This window comes from Rutilus rutilus (assembly GCF_951802725.1).
Source record: "Rutilus rutilus genome assembly, chromosome: 4".
Classification (NCBI taxonomy): Eukaryota; Metazoa; Chordata; class Actinopteri; order Cypriniformes; family Leuciscidae; genus Rutilus; species Rutilus rutilus.
This window is the reverse complement of record NC_140212.1, coordinates 49,556,707-49,577,983: the sequence shown is the minus strand read 5'-3', so window position 1 is coordinate 49,577,983 and position 21,277 is coordinate 49,556,707. Positions and strand designations below refer to the sequence as shown.

The following is a 21,277-nucleotide window of genomic DNA, read 5'->3' as shown; positions in this document are numbered from 1 at the left end:
CATAATTGGATACATGTTATTTTATCCAATCTGATTGGTTCTCGTCACCTGTCATTCAACTGTACTACGCGGTGGGAAATAACCTTGCTTGCTACTAGGCTGATCACTTTTTATTACGCAATGGCAGCAGTTAATCGAAATTCTGTTATTTATTTACAAAAAAACCCTTTCTCAAGACTTTCGCTTGAAGAAAAAAAAGATTAAGGATCTCGGACCGGAACAACCAGATTTACACATCCAGCAGCAGGCAAGTGACAGAGGACGAAGCATGGTAAGTGTGTGCGCCATGGTGATGCAGGATTGACTGACAGCAGATGAACTCTGACACGGTGGGCATCGCAGTACAACAGCCACGTTACAACAAACACATGCTCACTTACGAGACGTTGAAGAGAGACAGGAATATGATGGCAGACATCGCAAACATATGTTTCAATGTGCAGTTTATTTACATATAACGTTAGACGTCGTCTTTTTGTCTGGTACTAATAATCTTCACTAAGTTAGCTAAACACTAAGTTAGCATGAGTTTTATTTATTTCATATTTATTTGACAGGGACAAATGCATAGAACATTGCTTTATAAAGAATACAAAGTAGATGCCATGCAATTCATAAAGCTTTTCTGCTGAAGGAAGCATGAAGTGCAGAATGTCCTGGAAGTCCAGAGTCAACGCAGCCGTCTACCAGGACATTTAGAGCACTTCATGCTTCCTTCAGCAGAAAAGCTTTATGAAGATGAAGATGATTTTCCAGCAGGATTTTCACCTGCCCACACTGCCAAAATAACCAAAACTTGGTTCAATGACCATGGGATTACTGTGTAACTACTGCAGTGTGATTTCATGTAATATTCTAATTTTCAAAAAAAAATATTTCGTGGGTTCCATAAGCTGTAAGCCATAATCATCAAAATTATAACAAATCAAGGCTTAAAATATCTCACTTTGCAAGCAATCAGCCTTTTTTATAAAATTAGTTTCACATTTTAAGTTGAATTCCTAAAATAATTTAACTTTTCCATGATATTCTAATTTTTGGAAAGGGTCTTTATATAAAGGAGAGCAACATTATGTTCAAGTAGGAAACATGCTTTTTGTTACTACTTTGTTGGTCTGAAATGTAAATAAAAAGAGATCAAAATTGCAAACATCCTCAGGATGGGGGCCGTTGCATTCAGCTGACAGTATGGTGTGGGCTTATCAGGCTACAAAACAATAAATAAAAAGGCTCTAGTACAGTGTCATGCAAGTGTCTTTTTTATGTATTTCTTTTGATGTTTCTGTCTTAGTTTTATACCTTACTATAAACCCTTATGAAAATAAACACCTTTTACTACACTAGCCATAGTTTAACCACACTGACTTATTTGTAGTAATACTGTGGCTGTACAAATGTTAACTTTATCAGTCCAACCAAAGAAACATGGTTACTACACTTTTACTATAGTAAAAGCATGGTTCATTGTCATCAGGGTATTTTTGAGTATTATACATAGGCTAGGTATAAAATGCGTTAAACAATAGTTATACTATAAACTTTAAATATATTAACTCAGAAAATAAGTAGCTTTCGTTAAACACATTGCACATGAACGTCAGAACCAGCCGCCTCACAAATGACCTGCGTTTGGTTGATCTACGACGACGCCCTGCTTCACTCCTCAATTTGGTAAACACATTGTAAATGTATTGTGGAAAAAAAGATGGGAATAGTAAATACAATTATATTGGACATATAAGAATGAATGAAATGTAAAATGTTTTGTTAACAGTCGCGGTGTGCGTAACTAGGCAACCACGTTCTCATTCACGTTACATGACATCATCGAAGTATGTCCCAGAACGTGCATACTCTTTTGCTACACACTCAAAAAGTATGTACTTTTTCCTAAAAAAAAAAGTACATACTTTTAGGTCGTAGTATAAGTAGGCGAATTGGGACAAATGCCAAGGACATTCGAGTCTTTTGGTTACAAGTTAATCAGTTTCAAATGATTCAGTTTAAGAGTCATTTTGTTTCAAATGAGTCAGTTTAAAGGTTATTTTGTTTCGAACAAGTGAATTTCAGACTCATCTGATTACAACTGAGTCAATTTAAGAGTCATTTACATTTAATCATTTAGCAGACACTTTTATCCAAAGCGACATACACATCAAAAGAGCAATAGAAGCAGTTAAACTAACAATAGGACAAAGTGTATATATTTTTATAAATAGATACCAAATAAAAGAGAAGAGAAAAGAAAGCATTAGAATTAATGAATCAAGTGTTGCCGAAAATGATGCAATATTTGATTACATACAAGAAAAGAGTTAAGAGTCTTTATTGATATTAATGAGTAATTCACTTGCATTTGAGGTAACTGAAATTCTCTTTTGGGTCTGACTATTTTTAGTCACTGTATTTTTGTAGTTTTTGGGTCACTTAAAGTGTTGCACTATTTGAGTGTGGTAACACTGTATTTTAATTGTGAGTTTGTGGTGATTATTTAATAAACCTCAGGGTATATTACAACCTCTTATGGTCAACCTGTTTTTTTAGTATTCTAAAACATGTGAGAATATATGCTTATTAACTGGAGGCACCTCGGTATATAACATTATTCTTGTTACTATCATCTTCAAGGGAAGGACCAGACATTACCCTTTACTACATCTCTATCATTTATTTCAATTATTATATCTATATCTACAAAAATGTCTGTGTAAGTGTCTACAGGTATGTCTACTGGTTTGACCTACATTAAAAAAACTTTATTGCCACATTAATGAGTCTTAAATGTCATAAATAAAAAAAAATGTCTTTGTAAACTAAAACGCTATATTTACCTATTAATGCTCACGAGGACACAGAGGCAATGAATCATTCTTTAAATTAGTTCTGTGTGTGTGTGTGTGTGTGTGTGTGTGTGTGTGTGTGTGTGTGTGTGTGTGTGTGTGTGTGTGTGTGTGTGTGTGTGTGTGTGTGTGTGTGTGTGTGTGTGTGTGTAAGCATGCATTATGGAGTTAACATGTAAAAACTGGTTTGATTTAGTGAAGAATACTGGTGAAACCAAGTAGTTCAAAGTGAAAGTGAGCCAATAAGTGGTCTTCTAGTGCCCTCTGCTGGCCATTCTACTTATTAATGAAGTCTTTTCACAGCTGCTTTTGCATTCATATTTAGACACTAAAAAATAACAATTACTATTACAACACAGTCATATTTTGTCAGGGTTTATCACTTCATTTGTTCTGATACTTCACATAATTGCTAACAATGTGGTAAAGCATGGTAAATAACACTAGAAACATGGTAAATCATAGTAAATAAGGTAAATCATGCTGGAATGTGGTATATCATGGTAAATCATCCTATAAAATGGTTAATCAAGGTAAACTAAGATAAATCATGGTAAAATATGGTAAATCATGCTAGAATGTATTAAATTGTGGTAAACTATGCTAGAACAGGGTAAATCATGCTAACATTACTTGCCGGAAAAAGTAGTTAACTACTGGGAAAGCTCGACTCTACTGTCAAGCTACTAAAAATAGCGTCGTTACATGTAGGCCAAGTTCACTAACGTTACTCCCCAACGCTGCACATCTGATAAAGCATTGTATTATCAGATTATCATACAACTTACACGTTTATAAAATAACTTGCTTTGAAATAGAAATCATAATGTCTGAGCAATATTAACCAACTAGTTATTAAGATTATACAGGCGACATCAAACCGCATGACTTACCTCTTCAAGAACTGCACAATAACGTTTCTCTTTCTGTGAAAACGGGAAAAAACAACACGCCCTCTAAAGGATTAAAGGAACTAAACGTACATTGCACACTAAGGCCGTACATCTAATTTTAATTTAAATAAAATATTCTGTTTTTCCTGCATAATCTAACAATTTTGTTCAAGTTAACAACAGAGTTTTTATCTCCACTATGTGTAAGTCTGATTGTGCCACACAAGATTAAAAAATACACTCATTAATCAATCACCTTTTTGACAAACTTGCGCTTCTCTCTTGCCAAACAATAATGAAGTAGGCCTATTTATTGGGTGGGGTTAGGGATTACATATTGTCCCAATAAACCGTCATCTGATAAATAATTTTAATAAATATAACTGTTTTATTGCATCCTGTTCATGAACAACAATACTGAGGGACAAATAGTGTCTGCCACTATTTATAAGCATAAAAATCATCTAACAACTATTGGCACATATTGCAAAGAACTGCTATTTTTAGTGTAAATACAATATATCGCTAAGAAAATATGCTTAGTGTATATATATATATATATATATAATAACCAAAACAGCCAACTCTAATGCTGATCACTGGCAAATATTATACTCCCTTCATAACGCATATGAAAAACACAAATTCAATACATTTAAAGAATTACTTTATTGAAACACTTAAAACATTATAACATGACAAAGCCAACAATAATAACAACCTTTCCAATTAAAAAAAAATATTACACTACAAGTTACGTTTTCAATTATGTCTAAATAAAACTTTAACAAGAACATCAGTTGTCTTGCATAAACAAAATTAACATCTTTCGACACATTTTCAGAACAAACGAAAATGTAAATTAAAAATAAGTGCAAACAATTTTAAATGGAAAAAATAAATAAAAAGTTCAGGCATTACAATTACCACTTAAATTAAAATAAAATTATAAACCACAACATAAAAACTTCAACTGTTACTAAATATTTTTCCAAACATAAAAAAAGCTTTTTGAGAAAATAAAACTATATATATATACAATATTGTTGACTTCACTTATATAAATACAAACAAAAAAAAACAAAAACAATACAGATTCTTTAATATTCTACTAACTAAAAAAACTCACCTATATCTTACATATCAACACAGTAAAAATTGTATCACCCTATTTCCCATTTTAAGTGACCAACTCGATTAACATTAATCAGTCAGCCTGATCAGTGAATTTTACTCTTCACTCGCAGTGCACAGGCTCATCTAACAAATGATCACCTTCAGCAAACCAGCTCTCCATTTCAGTCACTTCAGCTTCGCCAAGCAGATCTTCCTCTTCAGCCTCAGGCTTTACAGCGTTCTCCACCTTCCTCAGTGCACTGTGTTGTCCAGCAACTGCACAATCCCATCTCAAACAAATGCTCCTCAATGTCCTGTCTATCTGACAGCAGCTCAACAAATCCCTCTTTCTCCAAATGATTTGTCAGGACTGAATTGGGCACTTTCCTGACATAGAGACTTTGGCTGTTACATTGGCCTGAAAACTGCCAGTCCTCTGCAGCATCACACACTTGTTGCAGCGGTGAAATCTCTGTTTGCCATCAAACTCTGCCGGTCATCAGAGCACTTTGTACAGCATCGCCGTACACTGACCTCCGCGCCAGTGACATGACCGGTCAATGTTCTGGCTTTACCTTCATCAACTGCAAATGAAGCGTCCAAACTCACACCAGCAGAAGCTGCACCTCCTTCATCTCAGAGCTTCCAGGTGCAGTCAGGAATAGATCACCACCAAACTCCCTGTGGACACATTCCTGATGTCGTACGACTGACCTCTGATCAGTGCTCCCAGCTGCCTCTCCCACAACTCCATCTTTATGTGACCCGTGTGATCGGCTGTATGACAAGTACATCTCAACACACACACCATTCATATCCACAGAACTGACATGAATCACCTTCGCTTTGACAGCAGGAACCTGAAACAAATAGAACATTTTTATTAACCTAACAAAATAAAACACAAACACAGAAAAACAACTTCTATTACATAGTCATACATTGTATGTTATGCAAAACAAAACACAAGTGCATATTTAACAAGATATATCAGCTCGAGAAAACACATCAAGCTTATTCAGATCATTTTACTTGTTTACACCGTCTCGCAGCGCTGTGAGGAATAATACTAATGCCAATTTTTGCTCATATGTTAAATATAGTATGTTTTGTCAAAAATAAAGTAATCAAATAATATGTTATAGTGTTTATTCCAATGTAGCCTAGGCTATATTCAAGTAATAATTCCTTAACTTTGAAATATGTATGATAAAATGTATACTTTAGTTTTTACAAAGAAAGATTACACTTGAATTGTTGTTGTAATTGTAAAATTTTTAATAAAAAAAAATATATATATTTACAAGGTAGATGTAAACAAACTATTAAAAGGTAAATATATTTTTTTTCTTTAAATAATTTGTATTGTGTTTTATTAGTGACAAATTTGGGGAGAGGATACATATTCCAAAACTGAAAATACAGTATGAGAATTAACTGCACAATTACTAGACATGTTTACCTTGGATATTATAGGCCAATTTGCAAGCACAATTTGTGGAAAAAAATAAATAAATAAAATTGAGATGCTTCCAACTGTTGCTCTTGCATTCTTCCTTGTGGCTATAGGTGACACACCTGAATGAATGGCTCATTAAGTATGCGGGCCCCATTGTCTCCTCAGGTGTGAACCACTAAATATGCATGATGGTGTTGGATCGTTGACGCCCACTCGCATATTGCCTTTCCAAACAGAAAGTGTTTTGCAAAATTTAAATCAATGTATTGTTTTATGTGAATGATTAGGCAGAAAGATTTTCAGATCATTTTGAAGCAAAAACTCTAGGCGACAACATCCATTAGTCAAAAGTCTTGTACACATATTTAGAATGTGTTTTATGGCCTTATTTCAGAAACTTTAGTTTTTAGTTTTTTCAATAACCATGCATAAACATTATTCTCTCAAAAATACAAACATGAACATACATGCTGCTCACATATTATGGTAGCCCTGTTTGTGCTAAATAGAGTGAATTTACACCTTTGCCATTAATATGTTTATAAGCAACTGAAAACATCTCAAGGACCCCAAAAACACCTTAGACCCCAGAAGGTTAAACACAGTGCACAACAAGATGCATGTTGTGTTTAAAGGGACCTGAGCTGTCAGAACATATACAGAATAAATCATTTATAAAAAATAAAGAAAATTACAAATCAGAAAACTTAACAGGATTTATTTGAACATCAAAACTTGTTCTCTACACACACTCACAGACGCACACTCACACACACTCACAGACGCACACACACACACTCACACTCTCACTCACAGATGCACACTCACACACACACTCACACTCACAGACGCACTCACAGACACACACACTCACACACACACTCACAGACGCACTCACAGACACAAAGACGCACTCACAGACGCACACACTCACAGACGCACACACACTCACAGACACTCACACTCACAGACGCACACACACACACACACACACACACACACATAGACGCACACACTCACAGACGCACACACACACACACTCACAGACGCGCACACACACACACACACTCACAGACGCACACACACACACACTCTCACAGACACACTCACAGACACACAGACGCACACACTCACAGACGCACACACTCAGACGCACACACACTCACATTCGCACACACACTCACAGACGCACACACACACACACTCACAGACGCACACACTCAGACGCACACTCACAGACGCACACACAGACACACACACACACACACTCACAGATGCGCACACTCACACACACGCACAGACACACAAAATCTCACACTAACAGACACACACACTCACAAACTCACTCACAGACGCGCACACACTCTCACTCACAGACGCACACACTCACAAACGCACACTCACACACACTCACAGACGCACACACACACACTCACTCACAGACGCACACTCACAAACTCTCACTCACAGACACACACACTGACAAACTCTCACTCACAGACGCACACACACTCAGACGCACACACACACACACTCACACACACACACACTCACAAACTCTCACTCACAGACGCACACTCACAGACGCACACACACACTCTCACTCACAGACGCACACACTCACAAACTCTCACTCACAGACGCACACTCACAGACGCACACACACAGACGCACACACACTCACAGACGTGCACACACACACACACACACACACACTCACAAACTCTCACACTCACAGACGCACACACTCACAAACTCTCACTCACATACGCACAAACTCTCACACTCACAGACGCACACACTCACAAACTCTCACTCACAGATGCACACGCACACTCACACACACTCACAGACGCACAAACTCTCACACTCACAGACGCACACACTCACAAACTCACTCACAGATGCACACTCACACTCAGAGACGCACACTCACACACACTCACAGACGCACAAACTCTCACACTCACAGACGCACACACTCACAAATTCTCACTCACAGATGCACACTCACACTCAGAGACGCACACTCACACACACTCACAGACGCACACACACACTCTCACTCACAGACACGCACACTCACAGATGCACACACTCAAACTCTCACTCACAGACGCACTCTCACACACTCTCACTCAGACGCACACTCACAGACGCACACTCACAGACGCACACACACACTCTCACTCACAGACGCACACACTCACAAACTTTCACTCACACACACTCACAGACACACACACACACACTCACTGACGAACACACTCACAAACTCTCACTCACAGACGCACACTCACAGACGCACACTCACAGACGCACACACACACACACTCACACTCACTCACAGACGAACACACACACAAACTCTCACTCACAGACGCACACTCACACACACTCACAGACGCACACTCACACACACTCACAGACGCACACACACACACACACACACACACACTCACTCACAGACGAACACACACACAAACTCTCACTCACAGACGCACACACACTCTCACTCAGAGCCGTCGCAATGGGGTAGGCAAGGTAGGCAGCTGCCTAGGGCCCCCAACGTTAGATGTGAGCGTTGTTAGAGGGTGAAAAACTTTAACTAATAGTCATACACAACTTTGTTCTGTTTGCAGAATTTAAGCATAAAATACACACTAGACAACTTCACGACCCTTCACTGTTGTAGCTAACTTACAGCGTTCGAAAACTTCCTTTGAGCTAAATCCTCTTGATGCACAAGCCCAGATTACGATCGCATGAGATTTTTTGCCATGTATAAAGGCAAAAGCTAGAGAAGTGTTGTCACTGACTTACTCTTGACGGCTGTGTCTGCCCGCGGCTGCGGTCACGGTAAAAACTTTGTCAATTCCAAACAAAATGAGCTGGTCCTATGACTCCCATGCAGTTAGGTCCAAAAAAAAAAAAATCCATCAAGTCTGGTTACGTATGACGTTACTGTCTGTGGCATTATGGGAAGTGAAGTTCTTTTCCTGTAAAGTAAATATCGAATCCTCCACACTTCACTTTCATGATATGCTATGAGAATAACAATAAACATATGGCTATTCACCAAATGTTTTTTTTTTTTTTTTTTTTTTGCTTTATTAGGTGCTGTGCTTAAATTTCTGTATGTGCCAATTGATAATTCATGACTCTTAAAATGCACCAGAATACAAGAAATCCCATCTGAATTTTACAAATTTTCCTGAGGGAGGACTTGGGACCTCACTTCACTCTTTTGCCTAGGGCCCCTTGAAACGGCCCTGCTGGTAGGCTACTGTTTTCTTATTATTGCCTGACACAAATTTCTAAATTTCAATTCAGTTCTTGTGATTTGATTTCGATCTTAATTCAGTATCAATTAATGTGGATAAATATTAGGCAAAGTAGATACATGCTAATTTTTCTCAAGAAAAAAATCTCTCACTTTGGCCTAATTCTGTAAACATAGAGCCCTGTCAGCTGGTATTATTTTTAAAGTTTAAAAAAAAGAACTCAAATTAAATATAATGCTTTTTTTATTACAATAACAATGTTATAATATTTTAATGATATAAGTAAGGAATAATTGACGACAGGCCAATTATTATTAATGCACACCCGAGGTGGTAATGTGGTCACAAGTATAATTAAAATAATTCAAAAATATATAATAAATATGTAATATAGTGCATATATTTAGCAAAATACTCCTCTCTATAGGTAATTTTTCAAGCCAACTAACGTGCTATGGTCATTACACGGCTTTCCTGTACGTTAAATGTCACTTTATGTGACATTGTTCTCCAGCTGTTCATTCGTGTTTGTTTACTATTAACTAACGTTAGTAGTTAAGGAGATATATTATTCGGTTCACGTGCCATTTGAACTGAGGCTTTTACAACAGCAGTCTGTCCTGTCACATTTACAAGCGCAAAAACTGTATTTATTGTTTGAATTTCGTAATAAAATGTACAGAATCTGAGAGCTGATGATTTGTTTCATATCAAAAGTAACCTGTCTCGTGTGGCGCGAGAGCGTGCTGAATGAGCCCTGTCAGCTAATTTCATTCTGTTACAGGAACGTGTTGTTTCCAGTAGGAAGCATTTTCAATAACAATTCAATGTCAAATACATGGAATGACCAATAGAGGATTTTTTTATTTATTATTTTTACAAATTACCTACCTTTTAAAGGGGTCATATAATGTCATTTTTGTACAAGCTAATATGATTCTTTAGGGTCTAAATTAAAAGTTTGTAATATACTTTAAAAATTCTCATTAGTATTGTAAGAAAACACTCATTTCACCTGGTCAAAAACAGCTCTGTTTTCAGCACGCTGTTTCAGTGCATGTGTCTTTAAATGATAATGAGCTTTGCTCACCCCACCCCTCTGTTCTGTGCCTACACTGTTTGTAACACAATTTATCATTCATGTGTAGTGATCTTATGTCAGAATCATTTCTATACACATGCTTGAATTCTGCTTATCTAACCATTTATAGTGATCAATTTCACCTGTATGGATGTGCTCACTATAAGAGGATTCCACTGCATCATAATCAAATGAAAGATATAGACCTGTTAGTCAGTTTTCATAAGAACAAATCATGCATTATCATGCTGTGGTATGACAGGAACTATAGAACTATATATTATATATATATATATATATATATATATATATATATATATATAAACATGCATCCATAATGTAAGAGAAGTTTCCATCTGAAAGGCATAGTGTTAATTTTTTGGTGGCTGAACTAATTAACTAAATGATAAAAAAAATATTTAATCGAGTGAGACATTCTCATTGTTTCAATGATTTTCCTCTCACAGGGAAAACCTGGAGTCTGATGGCAATGAGCTCCCTCAGAGCCTGCAGGAGTTCAACACCAGAATCAAGAGGGGAAAGGGGGCGAAAAAAAAGTTGTGGGAGGAAATGGCCAGTAGGCTGACTGGCAAATTTGGCCTGGTTTTCTCTCCAGCCAAAGTGGCCCGCAAGTGGCAGACCCCTGTCGATGGCTACAAAGGTGTCAAGGACAATAATAATAGCACAGGGAGGGGGGTAGTTCGGTTAAAGTTTTTTGATCAGATGGATTTACTTTTAGGAGGGCAGCATGACATTGAATTCCCAGTTATGGGAGATAATGAGGGGGGCCTAAATGTCTGTAGGCCGGAGGTGCTGGATGCAGGGGGGGAACAGGGACAGCAATCGAGCGCATGGGATGTTTCTCCAGAGAATTGTGCAGCAGTGGGGATTTCTTTAAGACTGCAAGGGAAGCTCGGCTTCCCCTATAATGTCGAAAAATGAATGGTCAAATATGTACTATTGTATTAACATTTTATTGACTAAAAATGCGTTAGAAAACGTTCATCTCAAAGACGAGTTCGTTCAGAATCAGTTACATACAGCAGGTCGGCTGACTCGATCTCCTTCTCATACATTCCCGTAGCGTCACAGTGCATTTCCCCGTTGAAGCCCAGCTTCCATTTACTTCAATGGGGCTGCTTTGAACAGTTTTTTTCAAGTACAGTTGAAATAAAAACTGCTGCGAATTATTTCTTGATATTTGCTTGGCGAAATTGCTTAATTTTCATCATACATTTCACACAATTATACACCACACTCCTTGTTTCAGTTTTACAGAGTTTAATATATTTTTTTTAGATCGTTCATTCATTCATATAGTAGGCTAGGCTAGCGTCGTGGGTGAAACTGCACACGATGGCAGACAGTGCTAATATTGTCGACCTGATTTTGGCGAAGCCATTTGAAAGTGTTCCTTACGAGGAAAAACTTAGAATTAAACAGCAGGGCAGATCAACACCTAAGATTGATTTAGTGCAAAAGATAGGGAAAAATAACAGGTCTTTTCAGCTCTCCTGGTATGACAAAGTTAGCTGGCTGACTGGAAGTGCTGTGACAAATAAAATGTACTGCTGGCCATGCCTCTTGATGAAACCATCTCACGGATGTGTTGTTTGGTCAAAGTTGGGGTTTGGAGATCTGAATAACTTTGACAGGGCATATAAAAGACATGAAAAGAGCAATGGACATGTGAATGCATGTGCAAGATTAAGTTGCATGGGCAGGATCAGGGTTGAGCATGCAATAAATGAAGGTGCTCGCATTCAAGTGCCATTCAGAGCAACTCTCTGTCATTGTTCGCTATGTAGATAGTGCAGGTAAAATTCAGGAGCGCTTTATTGGATTTTTTTATGTTTATGGGGGCCGAGATGCCCAGTCCGTTTTTGACGTATTAAATGAGAACATGCAGGGCTACAATTTTAAGGATAAGCTTGTGGCACAGACCTATGATGGGGCTGCTGTCATGGCTTCAGATCTCAATGGTCTGCAGGCCAAAGTGAAAGCAATAGCCCCCAGTGCAATGTTTGTGCATTGCTATGCACACAGACTGAATCTGGTGCTGTCACAAGGGGCTAAATGCTTGACAGAGTGCAGAATTTGTTTTGCATCACTCTCTGGGTTTGCCACATTTTTTTCAAAATCCACAAAGAGGACATCTTTTCTGGAGTCTGCAGGCTGTTCAAGGTTGCCCAGAAACGCTCCTACTCGATGGAATTTCACATCACGGATAGTGAGCACTGTGGCAAACAATTATGATGGCCTCCTGCAGACATTTGAGAACATCACTGCAGATACGACAATGGATGATAATACACTGGATTGTGCCAAAGGCTTTGTGAGGAAACTGGAGGATTTTGAGTTTGTGTTCATGTTGTACACATATGAACAAATCTTCTCTGAGACTGATGTGGACTTTGATATTGTCCAGCAGAGGGCGATGGATGTTCTTTACTGCAAGAAAAGAATTGAATCTCTTCTTGCATTTGTCAAAGAGAAGAGGTCAGAGGGGGCTTTCCAGGCCATTTATGCCAAAACAGCAGATCTCACATCAGACCCACGAGATGAGCCCACGAGAAAGCGCCGTCTGACCCAATTGCAGGATCCCCAAGAGCGATACGGAAATCTGTACATGGCCATCCTTGATAACATCTTGGAGCAGATTCCTCTACGTTTTTCAAATTGGGAAAGTATGCTCTTCTTAGAATTAGTCAATCCAGGGAAATTTGATGACATGAGACAGGTATTTCCAGAGGAGGCCTTCCAAACTGTCCTGAAAAGTTATGGCCATCACTTATATTCAGGGAGACTGAGGTCAGAACTTCAAGTCCTGTATTCAGATCAGGACTTGAGGGTAACAGGGGAAAGCTGTGGGATTACTTGGTGTTCCTCAAAGACATGAGTTGGGCAGTGCAATCAGCCTCAGCTTTACAAACTGTTCTCATTAGTAGCAACAATTGGAGCAACATCTGCAGGTGTAGAAAGGAGCTTCTCCTGTTTACAGCGGCTCAAGTCCTACACCCGTAACACAATGGGCCAAGGCCGTTTAAGCAGCCTAGCTCTGCTGGCCATTGAGACAACACTGGTCAAGTCACTGGAAAAGACGCCTAGTTGGTACGACAGGGTCACAGACCATTTTCTTGAAAAGGAACGTAGGGCAGAATTTACTTTTAAATAAATGGACAATTTTATGATGTAGGCCGAAAATGAGCTTCCCCTCTTTGACAGACCAGTAGCCGCCACTGTTGTGCAGGTACCAGCAGAGCAGGGGGTACACAGACACCAAACACACGTAGACTGAGGAGGACTAGGGCACCAGCAAACAAACTTGAAGATGTTATCCAGGACTCAGAACTAGCTAGCCAGAGGAGACACGATGAAATACTTGAGGAAATGAGAGCTCAGCGGATATCATTTGATAATTTAATGAGAGAGTATCTCAGCAAGCAATAGAAGCAAATCCCGTTTGTCTCTTCTGTGGCTGTTCTGATTGCCTAGAAGGCCCTCAATTACTTCACACATCCTCACATAAGCATTCTTCCTTTACACACCCCTCCTCTCCCCTCTCTTTCTCACAAAAGGCTATTGTAGTGTTAATGTATTCTGTTCATTCGATTATATTTTTGGAGCATTGTTCCACTTGTGTTTAAAACATTTTAAAATGTTGTCATTAATAAATATAGTTTTGTCTTCATATATTTGCAGTTATTGTCCATTTTGCTGTTTTGATAAATGCTCAATGCCCCATAATAAAACCTATATGTCCATGTGCCTTAACAGCCCCAAGCATCATCCATGTGATGGTCAAGTAGACATTACAACATCGCTGCTAGTATAGTGATTACTCTTGAATCCATTGCTGCCAGAACACACTACTGCAACACTGTATTTAGTGGGTAAAATTTGAGAAATCTAAATAACATCAAGTACAAAAACACATCAAGAAGAACAAAATTGTGAAATAAAGCAACTGAAGTTATCAACCTGGTACAACAAATAAATATTTAATTCTAAGAACAATTGCCTTGAATGTGCAGCAAAAGACAACTTGCAAAAAAGTAGATCTGTTTTTATCAATTAACTCTTTAAATGTTCTCATCCTCATGACGAGGGCACCCAGTGGGATGGTCTGTGCACATGTCTGTTGGTCCGGTGCAGAGGTTGTGGAGCATGCAGGCTGACATGATCAGCATGACCAGCACATCCAGCCTGGTGTTTTGCAGTTCTCTCTTTCTCCTCAACTTGCATTTGACCCTGCCAAAAGATTACAGTACACAAAGTCAGCTCACACACCAGGAAACAGGAGATAGGCTCTGCTCTATGGGCAGTTACTTACCTGCCAAAAGCTTGTTCCACCACAACACGTCCTTTGCAGATCTGTGTGTTCCTCTGCTGTTCCTCTGCATTGTCCCACTTTGGTGTGATAATAAACGGGTATTCGCGACTAATGTAGGCGCTGTCGCCGAGTAGCATGTACCTTAAAATATGAAGTCAGATTGCCAGGGTGAGAAATGTACATTTTTTCAGAGCAGCTAGAACATTTGAAGAAAGTGGGCTTCTGGCTGTATTGTGAGCAGTTTTGATAGAAAGGTGGGCAAACTGATACACCAATTTCAGGAGTAATTAGGACCTTTCTGTCAAGACTGCAGCTGTGCACAGAGCCTATACAGGGGGTAGTGCAAATTACATACTTGTATAACAAAATAATTTGTTTATTCTAGAAGACTGACATTGGTAGAAGAGGAGGAGGACAGACCAATGCAATTATGGGTTTTAAGCTAAATGTTCTCATCCAGCCTATACAGAGGGTACTGAAAATTACATACTTGTATACACATAGCATCAGTCTTCATCAAGATGCTACAAAATACTCACCTCCCCATTTTTTCTGCCCATCTCGCGAAGAAGGTGGATTTCCTGAGGATCCTGGAGTCATGTACCCTGCCTGAATATCAGAAGTGGTTTATTGCGGTGTATGGTATGCCTCAAAGGAATGTGCTTGTGGTATATTGGTGCATGACAGTTACAGGATTCAGTATACAATTACCAGGTGCTCCTACAAATATGTCCCGAAACCTCCCTTTTCCATCCACAATACCCTGGAGGACTACAGAATATAGTAGCCTTTCTATTCAGGTAGTCCCCTCCTCTGACAGGTGGCCGCTGTATTTTTATGTGGCATCCATCTATGGCACCTGCAATACACAATAACAATGCACAGTTTATGACAGATATACAATTTGACTAGTGGTAATTTTTTATTGACTGATCCTATAAAACACTGTATATTAATGCTCTGAGGTTTTAAATCTTAAAGGGGGGGTGAAACACTCAGTTTCAGTCAATCTCCTGTTAATCTTGAGTACCTATAGAGTAGTATTGCATCCTTCATATCTCCAAAAAGTATTTAGTTTTATTATATTTATAAAAGAAAGATAGGCTGTACCTAGTCTTTCCGGAAAAACCAGAGCGGCTGGAGGCGGGCCGTGTGGGCGGAGCTATATAATCACGAGCAGTTTCAATAAACAAACAGACACCTACAGTGGCCAGATAAACACATGTATTTAAACACACACACACACAATACATCGCATGCTCCATAGATACATTAACTATACGTGATCATGTTGTTTACTTGCTGTGCTTACGTGCCGATAGCTAACAACACACAGACATTTTGAAGCAGTTTTACTCACCGCCTGCGGTTCCAAAACGCGCGACCGTGAACCTTTATCGTTGGGACTGCTCCATCCTAAGAATTAACGTTAGACGATCTGCAAATCCGGCGTCGAACTGGGCCTTGTTTATGAAACAAACATCGTCGAAATGCAGGGAACGTTGATGGGCGTACTGCTTTCGCTCTCTCGCTCTGGTCTACAGGTGCGCGCGCGCCCTTCCGGGAGAAGTGCCCTTAGGACCCATAAGGAAATTCCGCCCCATCTGACGTCATACATGCCCATACTCGAAAAAAACTTTCCGAAACTTGTCACAAACCGGAAGGAGTATTTTTGGCACTGAAATACTCCATCAAATGTACAATTTAATTTTTGAAACTTTGTCCATGTTTAGCATGGGAATCCAACTCTTTACCAGTGTAAAAAACTCAGTATGCATGAAACAGCATTTCACCCCCCCTTTAAATATCTTTATTAATTTGGAAGGGACAGTGCGAGTTGATTTGCACCACCCTCTTCGAGTGCTACTATGTGTGCCCTATAGTGTGTCTGAGCATATCTGTAACAGTGTGCACTGTAATTAAATGACATGTTTGTAGTTTTGTTACCCTGTACAATGCCATGTCTGCTGTGTATACCTTGCAGTTGTGAAAACTTAAAATGTCCCTATCCCCTGGGGATGAGTAAAAGCTATCATAATGTACCTATGGTGCAGTCAATGCCACACATCGCCCTGAAGGCAGCAGAGGTTAACATCTTTTCACACTCGGTGAACCAGCTGACAAAAGTTGGAGCCATAGTGCAAAAGGTTCTCAGCACTTCAACTACACATCTGTAAAATAGGATACAACAGATTAGAATAGCACTGAAAAAAAAGTTATGAGCATAACACAGTCTGAAATATCCTGATTGATAATGAATTGTTTATTCTTCAGTTCTAGCATCAGTCTGTTAATCGGTTTTCTAGCAGCAATGTAACACCTAAACTTTCTACCTGTGTGCAGATGATTGGGACAAATTGAACTTGTCTGAGATTTCTCGAAAGCTATTCTGGTTTGCCATGTACCAGAGAAAGAGTGCAACCTGTAAACAGAGAATTTATCCCAGACACCCAGAAATGTATATGATGTATTTAATTGTGGTAAGGCTATTAAAACGGCAGCATTTTCAAACAACCAGTCTTTAATCAGGGCATAGGCCTACCTTTTGCTTGAGAGGAATCTTAACACCTCCATCATGCTGGTCCCCTTTCAGACCATGCTGTCTCAGCACCTCAGTGAGGTAGACAAACTGCGAATGGGTGACCCGGAGATGGCGGTAAAAATGGCGGTAAAATGTCTGCTCATCCATATGGAACAGAAGCTCCCATTCTACGCCAGTCTTCAAAATCGTTGTCTGTGTCAGGAAAAATTGAGCAATAGCATTTCTGAAAATTAAGTTAAAACAGGCTTAATGAATGAATAACAAAATCTTAATAATGGGATTATCCTTTAGGAGCTAGGCCATTCATGACATTTCACTGTAGGATATTGAATTATTGGTCTTCACTGAACTGTGTGTAGGATATTGGTGAGTGATTGTGTATGTTTGTGTGTGTGTGTGTGTGTGTGTGTGTGTGTGTGTGTGTGTGTGTGTGTGTGTGTGTCAGTGTGAGAGAGAGAGAGAGAGAGAGAGAGAGAGAGACTGACAGAACAGTTGAAGCAGAAAAAACTTCTAGTTCTCACATTCACATTGCTGGGTCATGCTCATAGGTGTCTTCAGATGTAAGGTTTGTAATGTTTTGATGTAAGTCGTGATTTACATGCTCAAAAACCTGCCTGGAACGCAGCATAAGTCAAGTGTTTAGTTTGGCACGTTGGTTGCGGTGGTACGATTTTAGCATCAACTCTTCGGGTTTATATGAGGTATGATAGCTTGCTTTAATGTCACCGAAAACGTTTTTTTTTTTTTTTTTGTCTTTCATTTATCATTGAGATGTTTTGGAATATTCTTGGTTCAATACAAGCTAAGCTCAATCAACAGTAGAATGTTGATCAAATCTTTTTTAAGAAGAAAATGTTAAATCCATTATTTTTGTGCTCATCAACATTACACAACAAATGCTGCAGATAATCTTAACCTGTATTGAACCCAGAATATTCCTTGTATAAAGAGATTGTTTTGACAGCCACAGGGATACAAAAATCTGTTACTTTGTAAATTATTATTCTACATTAAATTATTAGTGGATTCATTTAAATTAAATTCATTGTTGTATGTGTTTGTTGATACAAAATTTAGTAAATCAGAATCAAACCACTTTTTGACCAAGTGTTTGTACACACAAGCAATTTGTCTTAATTGAATTTTTAAATACCTGAACAGACACAAACCTATGAACAGAAGATGACTAACAAAACAAAATCATACAAAATTTGACCTTTCTTAATTAAAGGAGTCATAACCTAGTATTACCTTGGATACCTACTGCTGTATTATAGTCTTTCAGGCCCTTCTAAAAAAGAAAAGTGGAAAAAAAATAAACACAGAGCTCCTCAGACCCTTATTTCTGAAGGCATTATTGTCTCGGGAGATCTGATGCGATATTTTGGCTGTCGTGGACGGTCATTTTAATAATGCAAATGAGGGGCACGTTGATTGGTGGCAGGAAGGAGGGGGGTTGACACCGCAGGTAACGCTTTAGCATATCATTCCAAAATGACATCATGGCACAAGTTATGAATGAACCCGACCTGGCCGCGACCAGCTTCCCGGCCAGTGTATAGGCGTTAGGCAATCAATATACAACAATAGCCGAATTCATGATGATCTCAGTCATTTGTTGTTTGCAAAGTAGCCATTCCCCATGTTTACCTCGAAGCTAATACTCCTGCCAGTGTTGTGCCTGAACGCGTTCATTGAACTCGTTCATATTTTGGGCGAACATGAACTGAACGTACCGCATTACTGCCTGATGAACGTTACTGTGAACTCGTTCATTCTGGTGTCTGTGAACGCCACGCTCTCTCAGTTTAACTTCGTTCAGTAGGATGCCAGATTTCTATAAAGCCTTCCAGGCGAAAACCCACCTAAAACACACCGTAAACCGGCCTTAATATGTAGCGGAAAAACACCCAATCTGGCAACACCAGCCACCAGTGTCCACTGACTCTCTTTTCGAGTCATTTCGTTCATTTAAGGGGCTTTAAATGTTACTATTAACTGGCAAATTCCCCGAACACATCCACCTACACAATCTTGATCATATTCTGAATTAAGAAATCATTATAATGGAGTCAAAAATCGTTTACAGGGAACATAAATAATTACTTCACCTCGGGTCTTTCATGAACGACTCATCACTTACGTTACAAATCAAAACAAAAAGCAGCAAGGAGGTGTATAAGCGTTAGGCAATCAATATACAATAGCCGAATTCATGATGATCTCAGTCATTTGTTGTTTGCAAAGTAACGTTAGCAGCCATTCCCCATGTTTACCTCGAAGCTAATACTCCCGCTAGCATACAATAGCCGCATTAGCAGTTAGCTGCTGTTTGTTACACACAGTAGAGCAATAAAAACACATTCTTACCGTTTCAATTTCAGGCAAGTCTCTGATGGTTGGAATTGCACCTTTTTCCAAACAGAGCTTCGAGGCCAACTTCGCCTGATATTGCCCCAAATTTGTGTATGATTCCTGTGTGAAATGTTTAGCGCAGACTCCTAACGATAAGCCAGTTGAAAGGGTTGTTGGGACAGCGTCATTAAAAATGAATTTCATCCACTGGTCCCTGATAGTTTGGTCCATTTTTGGTAGAGAAAACACATTTACATGTTGTTTATGGCAGTCAACCACAGAGCAACTCAGGTGTGTACTCGTTTCTCCATCTTTCTCGACTGAACTGAATATGAGGGGGAGAGGGGCGGGCTTCCCGCGGCATAGGTTTGCGGTGTCCATATATGGTATATCCTGCCCCGTCATGACGGGGCTGAAATCAAAATCTCGTATTTGAGTGCGCGTGCACGCGCGCTGGTTTATTTACCCTGAGGTAAACAAACGCTTCACTTTTAAATATCGGCTTCCCGGCCAGTGTATAATCGTTAGGCAATCATAACATACATTGATTCTCGTGGAAAAGTGAAAATTGCAGGTTATGACTCCTTTAAGATTCTTGAAATTAGAATTTGTAGGGGTAGTATTATTCTTAAAATTAGCACAAATATCTAATTGAACATGCACAAAAACTTGCACTTTATAACTGTCACTTGTTTCTAGTAAAATTGACCTCAAAATTAGTTAAAATGTACTTGTCAAGACCGAAGAAGACCAATTTTCTTATATTAAGATTTAAAGTCTAGTGTGCAATGCATTTTATAAGACTTTTTATCTTTCATGGCAAAAAACAAGATGTATTTACTAGAAATACGTTTTTTTTATCGCAATTTTCCACCGGACAAAATTGCGATTGTTAACTCATGATTTCTGTTCTGTCTGTGCGCACCAATCTTGCACTTCTATCTACTCCTCAACCAGACCACCTAGAGACTTCGGGTTTTTGGCATTATGTTAAGGAAGGTCTAATCTCGGGAACACACAAAAAAAAATCCAGGAAAAGATTTACTATCTCGTAGTGTTGTGATCCCATGACGTGAGAAAATTGCGCTAAAACACTCACTGAGTTTTTATTACTTGTTTCTTTCTTAGATTTCAGTTTTTGCAGTGTGATTGTTGCTGGCCCCTGGCTTGCTGGACTGCCGAGCGCTTCAGATGAGCCCTTTGATATGGGACATATCAAACTTATATGAGACTTTAATTTTCAAACTGATATGGGACTTTAATTTTCGGAACTGCATATTTCATTAAATATTCACGTACAAATGTGAAGTAACCTACTGAAGTACCTTTTTTCCCCTCACATATGATTTTACATTAAACTACACAAAAGTATAT

General features: G+C 38.9%; 1 pseudogene across 1 annotated transcript; it reads right to left on the bottom strand.

Annotated features, from left to right (window-relative positions):
* Positions 1-14,755: 14,755 nt before the first annotated feature.
* On the bottom strand, positions 14,756-17,695 carry LOC311289854 (putative nuclease HARBI1; annotated as a pseudogene). The gene is made up of 7 exons: positions 17,549-17,695; positions 17,340-17,428; positions 17,050-17,177; positions 15,718-15,865; positions 15,546-15,615; positions 15,007-15,147; positions 14,756-14,924 (listed from the first exon to the last, which is right to left on the bottom strand). The product of its transcript is annotated as a putative nuclease HARBI1 (transcript).
* Positions 17,696-21,277: the final 3,582 nt, after the last annotated feature.